Source organism: Ranitomeya imitator, chromosome 2, assembly GCF_032444005.1.
Source record: "Ranitomeya imitator isolate aRanImi1 chromosome 2, aRanImi1.pri, whole genome shotgun sequence".
NCBI classification, from domain to species: Eukaryota; Metazoa; Chordata; class Amphibia; order Anura; family Dendrobatidae; genus Ranitomeya; species Ranitomeya imitator.
Genome location: NC_091283.1, coordinates 719965408 through 719978408, shown reverse-complemented (window position 1 = coordinate 719978408; position 13001 = coordinate 719965408). Strand labels below are relative to the sequence as shown.

Sequence of the window (13001 nt, the reverse complement as noted above, 5' to 3'; positions counted from 1 at the left end):
GTATATCTCACCAAGGTGTTTGTCCTATGTGAATTAGGCCACTCAGTATCTTCAGGGTGCTAATGGGTTAATGATTGCAGGAATAAAAGATGACCAGCTGGGGGTTTCCAGTGTCTGCCTGGGGCACACAGATTGCCTGCCTGTGTGAGACAAACGTGAGTGAAGAGCTGTGCTCAAGATCTGTGTGATGTTAGCTGGGTGGGAGAAGCCCCCCCAGTTGTTGAGATAGCAACGTATTTGTTTAGTTAGTGCCGGACAGGCTAGGATTTATTTTTATGTTTTGTTTTGTTCATGTTGCTTTCACGTTAATAAATCTGACCTGAGGTCAGTCTGCTCAGAAACCTGCTGTACGCCTCAGATTCAATGCACAAACCACGTGACCTTTGACCCCAGCAAAGGCGATCCCAGAGTGTTTTGTCACAGGGTATATTATATTCCATGGGGAAGGCTGTCTTATATACTATGGGGGGCTGCATTATATTCTATGAGGGGCTACATTATATATTATGGGGAGGTGGGCTGTATTATATTCTATGGGGGGCTGTATTAGATATTATGAGGGATGATTGCATCATACTCTTTGATCGGGCTGCATTATATTCTATGGGAAGGTGGGCTGTATTTTATTCTATTCGGGGCTACATTATATTCTATGAGGGGCTGTATTATATTTATATTCTATGAGGGGTGATTGCATCATACTCTATGAGGGGGCTGCATTAAACTATGAGGGGGGCTGCATTATATTCTATGGGGGTTACATTATACTCTGGGGTGGCTGCATTATACTCTGGTGTGGCTGCATTATACTCTGTAGGGTGGTGGCTGCATTATACTGTATGTGGGCTGCATTATATTGTATCAAGGACTATGGGGAATACGTTATACTATATGAAGAAATATTGGGTGCATTATACTACGGGAAGTGAATTGTACTACATGGATGACTATGGTGGTGCATTATACTATATGGAGCACTATGAGGAGTGTATTATGCTATATGGAGGACTATGAGGAGTTTCTACCGGTGGGTCTCCTCCACATCTTCCTCCCCTCCACTTGCACGGGTAAGCAATTGTCTCTGGGCTCCATTATGGTCGCTGGGGTCACCCCAGCTGTTATTACATGCTGGCTTCAGTCTCTGCGCTGGGCACCGGCCCCGCTGTGACTTCTTTATTTCTATACCGTTCCCCTATGCTGCTGGGCTCGTGGTATGCTGCACATGTCACCGGGGTATATAGGGGCCATTATGGCTGTTACTCTCTACCTGCCCCATACCGCTGATTAGGTCCTGCGTATGGGCTGCTATACATTGGTTGGGTGATACTGCGGTCACAGAGGCTACTCCAGTTGCCAATATAGATTTCTTCCTTATCCCCTGGGCCCCGTTATGGTTGTATTTCCCTTTATTTTCTGTGTACCTATTTTAGGGTGCTCATTATATTACCAGTATTTGTTACAGTGTGTTGGGGTGGTTAGATGTGGGGTGTTCCTTCCCCCCTTCATGTGTTATGTTGTGGGTTACTATGTGATCACTACTGATGTCCAATGACTGTTTTAACTTTTTTGTAGTAATGAAGATCATCTTATCTATATCTTTACCATATGCTCCCTGTTTTTCTCCTTGCTTTATACTCTGTAGGGTGGTGGCTGCATTATACTGTATGTGGGCTGCATTATATTGTATCAAGGACTATGGGGAATACGTTATACTATATGAAGAAATATTGGGTGCATTATACTATGGGAAGTGAATTGTACTACATGGATGACTATGGTGGTGCATTATACTATATGGAGCACTATGAGGAGTGTATTATGCTATATGGAGGACTTTGAGGAGTGTATTATACTATATGGAGGACCGGGCGAGTGTATTTTAATATATGGAGGAGTGTATTATAGTACATGGAGGACTGTGGTGAACATTATAATATATGGAGGACTATGGGGTGTATTTTACTAAACAAGTAAAATGCTGCATATTCATTGGGTGATTGGATTGTTTTTGCCGGAACAAAAATCCTTGTTCTCAGCAGCACATCGCCAGCGGAAACTGTATATGTGCTGCTAATAACATGATACTGTATGGTGATCTGTTAGTGATCTATTAGTGATGGGTCTGTCCCATCATTCTTTCTCACACGGTGGAAAAAGGCCGGGAAACAAGCGTTGAACAACTTCAGTATTGTCGATCAAACTCATTTAACGGCCTGAACTCAGCGCATGTAAATACAACCAAAATGCTTTTGTGTGATGTGCAATATGTTAGCATTTGGGGCCCCATTTTAAACTTTGCCCAGGGCCCCACTTTGCCTAAAACCGGCCCTGCCTACAAGTGTACAAAAATATTATACAGTCACCATGTGACAGGTGGGCCTGTGTAACTTCAAATGCCAGGGCTGAAGTTTAGTCCCAGTCCGGCCCTGGATACAATCATCCTTGTTTGTTGATTATTGTATTTTTTCACATTTTTCCTTATTGTGCCTGGACACCTATTTGCAGTATCCTATGTCTGAGCCCATAGTAAGGATCTGTGAGCATGATTGATCATACCAGCTTTCTGAGCCCAAAGTTAAAAGGTCAAACAGACCTGAAAATGTGACTTTTGCCTAGTAGGAAGATCACCGAAACTAAGAGAGCTAGATAATAGACTCATGGAGCGATGTCTGTACTGAGAGTAACAAGATTGAAATGAAAAACAATATTTCTGTTCTTGCCTGATGGGTGCTCAGCTGTTTCGTGCAATTTTGACCTGCACATATTCCATGTGCTTCCTACCATGACGACCTTTGTGTTCACAGCATTGCAGAACTAAGCACATTAAAAGCCATTATCAAAAATGAGACACATGGCCATCATGATTAACTGTACAAGGATGCATAGCACATCAGTTTTACTAGTTACATTTTAATGGAACCATTGATTTCTCTTTTGCCTGCACGTTTTTCTTTATATCATAAATAGATTTTACAGTGTGGGCATGTCACAGTTTTACAACATTGCGCCCCATACTCATCCCTCTTTACAAATGTCCATTTTAGAACAGTGCAATAAAAAGAAATGATGGTGAATGCGATGTCAAGTATTTTTCTGCAGTAAATATCATAAGGTGTTGAGTGGCTTACTCTTCATAATTAATGTTTATTCTCCTTTAGAATATTAAATAATTATACTTGTAATCATCCTATTAAATGCCTTATCACCAGCTGATGAGAAAACATGCCCCAATTCTCACTATGTCCTGATATATAAGGATCAGTCTCAATGCTATCATCAATACATAGCTTTTGAGTCTCTGAGAAGTTCAGAACTAAGAAAAAAATCAGTCATGTCTGGAATCAAAGGAGGAGCAAACTGCCAGAAGAGCTCGTGCCAGAATCCGTGCAAGGATCCCTGCCAAAAAGTGCCTATCTGTGTAAATCCTTGCCAAGACCGTAAGTTACTCTTTTTTGTTTTTGCCTTAATGAATTCTTTGTAAACTTTACACATTAATTAGTATTATAGATCTTTGCTCCAGAATTTTACATTAGTATTTTTTTAGCAAAGAGATAAAAAATGTAAAGAATTAATGCATTTAAAAACTGTAAAAAAAAAAAAAAGCCTTGCTGAAAACCACATGTCACATTTTGTTAGGCGTCGAGTTCCTGCCCTTCCAGGTTCAGCCATTATAACTAGTGCTGTTCGGCGGCGAGCAGGCGGTCCTGGGACTAAGTCCTGCTTTTCCCTCCTGAGCATGCCCAGTGGAAGGTCTCTCATTGGAGGGCGGGGGTCACATGCTCAGGTCTTTTAGCAGCTCCTATTGGTCCACTAGGAAGGTCCTGAACTGATACAGCTATAAAAGGTTCACATGGCCGCACTGCCATGCACTAATATCATTTGTGTTTGGCAGTTGCCAGTGGATACTCTGCCACACTGTATATAAGTGGTGTGAGCCTGTTTAGCCTTGGGGCTGTACACTCAGACAGGCAGCTATCGTCAGAGGGGGCAATTAGCCTTGGCTTAGCATCTGGTTCCTTCATGTGTGCGGTTAGCACAGAAGAGTTCCAGAGCAAGCACAACTTTCAGTTAGGGTTTTAGTCCCTGTGTACAGCGCAACTCTGTGAGGCAACAGAGCTCGCTTTCATTTCACACAGGGTGAAGTTTAACCCACGTGTGAGCTCAGTGTCCATCTGCCATTACTTGCAGCTGGTTTCTCTGCACGGTGGACCCCGGGCTGTGAACGCACCTCGTATCTATCACCCTATTACTTAGTGCGTTTCACTAGTCTTAAGACATTTAAGGTTAGGTTTAGCTCACATTTCATATGCTCTTAGGTTCAGCCTGTAGGTATATACGGGCCCCATATATAATTTGCAGCTGTATGTCATTCAGCTGTATACTTCCTTTTTTGACTTGAAGTCGCTTTCTATTGAGATTAATAATTGAATATGCTTTTTTGATACAGTAGAGTGATTAAAGTCTTAGAAGTAGGGTATGTTCAATGTATTCAATTTTAAATAGTGTTTTCCATAGAAGTAAATCTCAAACATGTAGAAAAAGTAATTGATCTAGATATTCATTATGACAGCCATATTTGTTGCTATGACATTGGATTTAACCTTCAAGGATAAACGGTTCAGGAGGTAATGTCCTATAGTGTACAATCCCTCCTAAACATCTAAACTGTCCATCATTGTGCCTCCCATTGTTATGTCATATAATCACTGCAGACAATAAGAGGTCACTGATTGACCTGCAGCCTTTACTATTACATAGTTAGTATATTTGAAAACAGACACATCTATCAAGTTCAACCAAGCTGACCTTAGTACGGTATATGGCTTTTTTATTTTTTGATGGACAGTTTAGCTGTTATGAATCTGTTATCCACTTGTAGGCAATGTTTTCAAATTGATGATATTTCATATATTCCTCATAATGGTTTTCCACTGATTGTAGCATATACAGTAGTTCTTGATGCAACTTTTTGTTATACAGTGAATATTGTTACTGTGTACACAATTCTGTAGTTTTTAAAACTCTTTATATACTATGTACACAAAATATCAAAATGGTGATACAGACTTTCAGATTTTTGGACTAACTGCTTAAAATTTTTCTTTCCAGATTAAGCAGAATAGAAATTACTACTAGAAGATTAATTTTAGACCAGCCATTTTAATAATAGAGGATTATAACAAATATCTAAACTTTTTGGTCTTATCTCAGGGAGCAAATTATTGGAAATAATCCATTAAAACAGTCTCATATCGAATTCTGTATGATTCGAATTTGATACAGAAACATTTGGAAGGCATACAGGAAGACAAGGCCTGTAATAATTATAATGAGGTCATAGCCCAAAGAAGGTTTTTTCTCATATTAAAAATTCTGGCTGTCTGGGGTAATGAAGGCATTGTTAATAACATCTCTCCTATTGCAAGGCAGTGAACAAGTCAGTGTACATGTCCTGCTTGTATGAGGCAGTAAAAAGGTAACAGTTAAATTGTGGTTCATAGGGTCTAGTCTGCAGATGGGAAAAAAATCTAGCAGAAAGTTTTGGTATGTAGGAATTGACTAGTAGGCCCTTCCTTCACAACTGTCCTGCATAGGTGGTCGAACAGTATCCTATAGACTTCAACAGGTTGTGCCACAGCTCCATAGAACTCACACTTTGTACATAACTACGATACGACCATAATCATACATAACTCTGCATACATTGTTCCAAAATGCAGTGAACACAGAATGAATGTTTCTCTTTTCTAGCTTGCCAATCTGGGTCCCAGTACTCCGGCTACAGCAATCAACAAGGTCGTGGACAATTCCCCAAACAAGGTAAAGATAAGGATAATTTTAGTAGATTTTTCACTGTCATCAGTGCTAATTAATTTCTCTATGCACAGATCAAAATCACTGTATTTAAAAGCTGCTTTATAAGGTGTGATTCATAGGACTGCATCTGGCATAAAATATGAGGAAAAACTGTGCAGGATTCCCAAACTTCCAGAAATTCTTGGACAGTCGGTAAAATTAGGACACTTTTTCCCTTGTCTGTAAAAAACTTGAATAGGTTATTATGACTGTAATTATCATTTTTTACAGTTCAAAGAGAATGCAGCTAATTTGTAGGTTGTAAACATGGATCACTGATAGTCATAATGATTTATTATGGTTATTGAATGTCACTGTAAAAAATGTTGAGTCTATGAATTTTTGATAAGCTGTCCAGAAAAGAAAAATCAAACTAGTGACCTTGATAATGTAGAGTATACAGTCTAACAGAGCAATTCTTCATAAAATGTGATGATTCACAAAGACAACGTACAGGGCCACATAGAATGCTCAGTAGGGATCTACACTGTGTGTCTCATTACAAGGTATCCATATATCATAAATAGGAGAACTGTATCATTTTAGAAAATGCCCTTATTTTCCTGGAACTTGGTCTTCTCCAGAACTTGACACAGGAACCTTTATTTTAACTATTATGTATTCTGGTAGTTTTAGAATTTCTCAATGGGTGAGTGCATGAAAAAATAAAATATTTATCTTGCTTTTTGCCTTTGCGCTTTGCTCAAATTGGTTTACACATATACAATTCTGAAAAACAGCAAACACATATATAGTAAAGTTAATTCCAAAACAATAAATATTATGAAAGTCTTATCTATAAACTGCAGGTAATTTATTCTGTTAACTTGTACCATGTATTGCTCTTTAGTATTGAACTGTCTATTGTAACTAAACCTTTATCTTTTTTTATATTTGAGTGGCTTTTTATTTGCAAACAAGTGAGTGGGGGTCTACATCCTAAGACCCACACCAATCCCAAATGTAGCTCAGGTGACAGAAGCACACAGCTCCTTCCTGATCCCGCACACATACCAACGGATGGATACAATACAACAGCTGGAGCTGTGCACCACACAAGTAGTTTTTTTAGAGATAGGTGGTGTTCTCACTAAACTGCTTTTAATTAAAAGGGCACTCAAATGGCACTCAGATATAAAAAAGAAAGTATACAGATTATCTTCTTTGAAAAAATGACTAACTGATATATGTTCACTTCTCCATCAGATCCCTGCAACCCCTGCTGTCCACCTCCCTGCTGTCCACCTCCCTGCTGTCCACCTCCCTGCTGTCCACCTCCCTGCTGTCCTGATCCCTGCTGTCCTGATCCCTGCCAAGGTCAAGGGAATTTCTATTGCAATAAATGAACATGTGACACCTGACTTTGTTCCTTGCATTGTTCCCCATCTTTCCGTAAATGTATTATAAATTGTCCTAACCAATTGAGAATCCTGACCTTCACCGTTGCTTGCTGTTTACACATCTGTTCTGTTATCCAATAAAATTCTGCTATTAACACATGGATTATAGTTTATGTATTTAAGTTCTTATGCATTAGAAATCTTTTATTACAGTGGACAAAAAATAGCAACCCACGGACAGATGAAGGATCCTTTCTAAGAAAAATAGACAGACATGTTGTCTAATCCAGAACAACACCTTTAACAAAAATAACGTTAAATATCAAATGCCTATCGTATGCAATGCAAAGCCTTTTTAATGAAAATATACTTAAAGTAGACAACAGTAACATAAAGCTGCGCTGAACCACCAATAATAATAATCTTTATACAGAGCACTGTATAATTCAGTAGATGAACCTACAGAACTCTATAAGTAACAGAATACAATTGAAACAATTAGAGGGAAAGGGGTGACACAAAAAGATAAAAAATATAAAGAGATCAGTGTCCAATCTCAGGTGATGAATTTCAAAGAAATGATTTGCATTCCTTCATCAAAATGCAAAATTCCAATCTGTAATCGGTCATTATCAAGTATACAAAAAAATCACAAAGGGCTGGCTTTTATAGTGTGGAGTCTACACCAATCACCACAAAGGCCAAACCCACTCATATTAAATACATTATTTATACGAACATTCATAAAGAGTATACATACCCAATTGTGAATAGCATAAATAACACCTTATATATTAAAAAAATGTAATTATGGGTTACCATAAATCACATAGGTGCTGTGTCCTGGGACAGCTGCGATATCTTGACCTGGATGGGTTGCTTCTTTGGCCTCATGGGGGGCAGTCTCGACGCCATGGTAACCACCGTGGGCTCATTACTGCACAGCAGCCTCGCGTGTCATTGAGCATGCGGTCATGTGGCGATAGTCATGTAACCTCTCCTGTGTGATGCTCGCTGGTGGTGGAAGCGCTAGTCTGATACCCAGGTATGAGGTGATGATTAGTCAGCTGGTCGATACTGATGAGAGAATTTGGCTTGATCACTGGCAATGATAGTTTATATTACTGCCACACCAGCCTAATTACAATTTTGGTGCACTTCTCTTTGGTGGCTCATTATTGGAACCCTGGAACGTGTTATCTGCATATCCATGATCGACCTACAGGTGGTTGAATTCTAGTATCCATGAGTATAGGGATGCCATGATTTGACTGGCTGAACACCTGTTCCAAACCTATGTAAACAAAGAATATATTACATTATAAAGGTGCCTTTTTTCCAGCTTTTTAATATATAGGGTTATTCACAATTGGGTATGTATACTCTTTATGAATGTTTGTATAAATAATGTATTTAATATGAGTGGGTTTGGCCGTTGTGGTGATTGGTGCAGACTTGGTCTCCACTAGGGTTGAGCGAAACGGATCGGACAAATTAAAAAAACGCCGACTTTCGGCAAAGTGGGGTTTCATGAAACCCGACCCAATCCGTGTGTGGGATCGGCCATGAGGACAGTGATCTTCACGCCAAAGTCTCGTTTCGTATGACGCGTTCAGCGACATTTGTCAGCCAATGAAGGAGGATGCAGAATGTGGGCAGCGTGATGACATAGGTCTCGGTCCCCACCATCTTAGAGAAGGGCATGACAGTGATTGGCTTGCTTTCTGCAGCGTCACAGGGGCTATAAAGAGGCGTGCACACCGACCGCCATCTTACTTCTGCCGATCGTAGTATAGAGAGAGGTTGCCGCAGCTTCATCAGAAGAAGTGATATAGTTAGGGAGGGAAGATTAAGCCCCAAAACTGCTTGTGCTGTAGCGATTTCCACTGTCCAACACCACCTTTTGTTTGCAGGGACAGTGGAGGCTAGATTTTTGTGCATCAGCTCTGTAGCTTATTAGGCTGCCTTATAAAGCTCCCTGATAGCTGCATTGCTGTTTGCACGCCGCTGTGCAAACCAACTGCTTTTTTTAACCCCTTAAGCCCCAAGGGTGGTTTGCACGTTAATGACTGGGCCAATTTTTACAATTCTGACCACTGTCCATTTATGAGGTTATAACTCTGGAACACTTCAACAGATCCCAGATGATTCTGAAATTGTTTTCTCGGAACTTATTGTACTTCATGATAGTGGTAAAAATTCTTTGATAGTACCTGTGTTTGTTTGTGAAAAAAAACTGAAATTTGGCGAAAATTGTGAAAATTTCGCAATTTTCCAACTTTGAATTTTTATGCAATTAAATCACAGAGATATGTCACACAAAATACTTAATAAGTAACATTTCCCACATGTTTACTTTACATCAGCACAATTTTGCAACCAAAATTTTTTTTTGTTAGGGAGTTATAAGGGTTAAAACTTGACCAGCAATTTCTCATTTTTACAACACCATTTTTTTTTTAGGGATTACATCTCATTTGAAGTCATTTTGAGGGGTCTATATGATAGAAAATACCCAAGTGTGACACCATTCTAAAAACTGCACCCCTCAAGGTGCTCAAAACCATATTCAAGAAGTTTATTAACCCTTCTGGTGCTTCACAGGAATTTTTGGAATGTTTAAATAAAAATGAACATTTAACTTTTTTTAACAAAAAATTTAATTCAGCTCCAATTTGTTTTATTTTACCAAGGGTAACAGGAGAAATGGACACCAAACGTTGTTGTACAATTTGTCCTGAGTACGCTGATACCCCAAATGTTGGGGTAAACCACTGTTTGGGTGAATGGGAGAGCTCGGAAGGGAAGGAGCGCCGTTTGACTTTTCAATGCAAAATTGACAGGAATTGAGATGGGACACCATGTTGCGTTTGGAGAGCCACTGATGTGCCTACACATTGAAACCCCCCACAAGTGACACCATTTTGGAAAGTAGACCCCCTATGGAACTTATCTAGAGGTGTGGTGAGCACTTTGACCCACCAAGTGTTTCACAGAAGTTTATAATGCAGAACCGTAAAAATAAAAAATCATTTTTTCACAAAAATTATTTTTTTGCCCCCAATTTTTTATTTTCCCAAGGGTAAGAGAAGAAATTGGACCCCAAAAGTTGTTGTACAATTTGTCCTGAATACGCTGATACTCCATATGTGGGGGTAAACCACTGTTTGGGCGCATGGGAGAGCTCAGAAGGGAAGGAGCGCCGTTTGACTTTTCAATGCAAAATTGACAGGAATTGAGATGGGACGCCATGTTGCTTTTGGAGAGCCACTGATGTGCCTAAACATTGAAACCCCCCACAAGTGACACCATTTTGGAAAGTAGACCCCCTAAAGAATTTATCTAGATGTGTTTTGAGCGATTTGACCCACCAAGGGCTTCACAGAAGTTTATAATGCAGAGCCGAAAAATTAAAACAAAAATTTTTTCCCACAAAAATTATGTTTTAGCCTCCAGTTTTGTATTTTCCCGAGGGTAAGAAGAGAAATTCGACCCCAAAAGTTGTTTTCCAATTTGTCCTGAGTGCGCTGATACCCCATATGTGGGGGGGAACCACCGTTTGGCCGCATGGGAGGGCTCGGAAGGGAAGGAGTGCCATTTGGAATGCAGACTTAGATGGAATGGTCTGCAGGTGTAACATTGCGTTTGCAGAGCCCCTAATGTACCTAAACAGTAGAAACCCCCCACAAGTGACACCATTTTGGAAAGTAGACCCCCTAAGGAACTCATCTAGATGTGTTGTGAGAGCTTTGAACCCCCAAGTGTTTCACTACAGTTTGTAACGCAGAGCCGTGAAAATAAAAATAAAACATTTTCCCCCAAAAATTATTTTTTAGCCCCCAGTTTTGTATTTTCCTGAGGGTAAGAGGAGAAATTCGACCCCAAAAGTTGTTGTCCAATTTGTCCTGAGTGCGCTGATACCCCATATGTGGGGGGGAACCACCGTTTGGGTGCATGGGAGGGCTCGGAAGGGAAGGAGCGCCATTTGGAATGCAGACTTAGGTGGAATGGTTTGCAGGTGTCACATTGCGTTTGCAGAGCCCCTAATGTACCTAAACAGTAAAAACCCCCACAAATGACCCCATATTGGAAACTAGACCCCCCAGGGAACTCATCTAGATGTGTTGTGAGAACTTTGAACCCCCAAGTGTTTCACTACAGTTTATAACACAGAGCCTTGAAAATAAAAAATATTTTTTTCCCACAAAAAATATTTTTTAACCTCCAGTTTTGTATTTTCCCAAGGGTAAAAGGAGAAATTGGACCCCAAAAGTTGTTGTCCTATTTGTCCTGAGTACGCTGATACCCCATATGTTGGGGTAAACCCCTGTTTGGGCACACGGGAGAGCTCGGAAGGGAAGGAGCACTGTTTTACTTTTTTAACACAGAATTGGCTGGAATTGAGATCGGACGCCATGTCGCATTTGGAGAGCCCCTGATGTGCCTAAACAGTGGAAACCCCTCAATTATAACTGAAACCCTAATCCAAACACACCCCGAACCCTAATCCCAACAGTAACCCTAACCACACCTCTAACCCTGACACACCCCTAACCCTAATCCCAACCCTATTCCCAACTGTAAATGTAATCTAAACCCTAACCGTAACTTTAGCCCCAACCCTAACCGTAACTTTAGCCCCAACCCTAACTGTGGCCCTAGCCCTAACCCTAGCCCTAACTCTAGCACTAACCCTAACCCTAGCCCTAACCCTAGCCCTAACCCTAGCCCTAACCCTAATGGGAAAATGGAAATAAATACATTTTTTTAATTTCTCCCTAACTAGAGGGGTGATGAAGGGGGGTTTGATTTACTTTTATAGCGGGTTTTTTAGCGGATTTTTATGATTGGCAGCCGTCACACACTGAAAGATGCTTTTTATTGCAAAAAATATTTTTTGGGTTACCACATTTTGAGAGCTATAATTTTTCCATATTTTGGTCCACAGAGTCATGTGAGGTCTTGTTTTTTGCGGGACGAGTTGAAGTTTTTATTAGTAACATTTTCGGGCACAAGACATTTTTAGATCGCTTTTCATTACGATTTTTGTGAGGCAGAATGACCAAAAACCAGCTATTCATGAATTTCTTTTGGGGAGGCGTTTATACCGTTCCGCGTTTGGTAAAATTGATAAAGCAGTTTTATTGTTCGGGTCAGTACGATTACAGCGATACCTCATTTAAATAATTTTTTTATGTTTGGCGCTTTTATACGATAAAAACTATTGAAAAAATAATTATTTTTGCATCGCTTTATTCTCAGGACTATAACTTTTTTATTTTTTCGCTGATGATGCTGTATGGCAGCTCGTTTTTTGCGGGACAAGATGACGCTTTCAGCGGTACCATGGTTATTTATATCTGTCTTTTTGATCGCGTGTTATTCCACTTTTTGTTCAGCGGTATGATAATAAAGCGTTGGTTTTTGCCTCGTTTTTTTTTTTTTTCTTACGGTGTTTACTGAAGGGGTTAACTAGTGGGCCAGTTTTATAAGTCGGGTCGTTACGGACGCGGCGATACTAAATATGTGTACTTTTATTGTTTTTTTTTTATTATTTAGATAAAGAAATGCATTTATGGGAATAATATTTTTTTTTTTTCATTATTTAGGAATATTTTTTTTAATTTTTTTTTACATGTTTGGAAAAATTTTTTTTTACTTTTTTACTTTGTCCCAGGGGGTGACAGTACAGATCGGTGATCTGCCAGTTTGCACAGCACTCTGACAGATCACCGATCTGTCTGAGAGCAGTGCAGCGTTACCAAGTGTCTTCTCTGAGCAGGCACTTGGTAAGCCACCTCCCTC

The 13001-nt window shown here is 39.9% G+C and overlaps 1 long non-coding RNA gene across 1 annotated transcript; it reads left to right on the top strand.

The window, feature by feature from the left end:
* The first annotated feature begins 3318 nt into the window (after positions 1-3318).
* LOC138667715 (uncharacterized) lies at positions 3319-7353 on the top strand. The gene is made up of 3 exons (XR_011318902.1): positions 3319-3437; positions 5752-5820; positions 7063-7353. It is a non-coding gene; the product is annotated as an uncharacterized lncRNA (long non-coding RNA).
* Positions 7354-13001: the final 5648 nt, after the last annotated feature.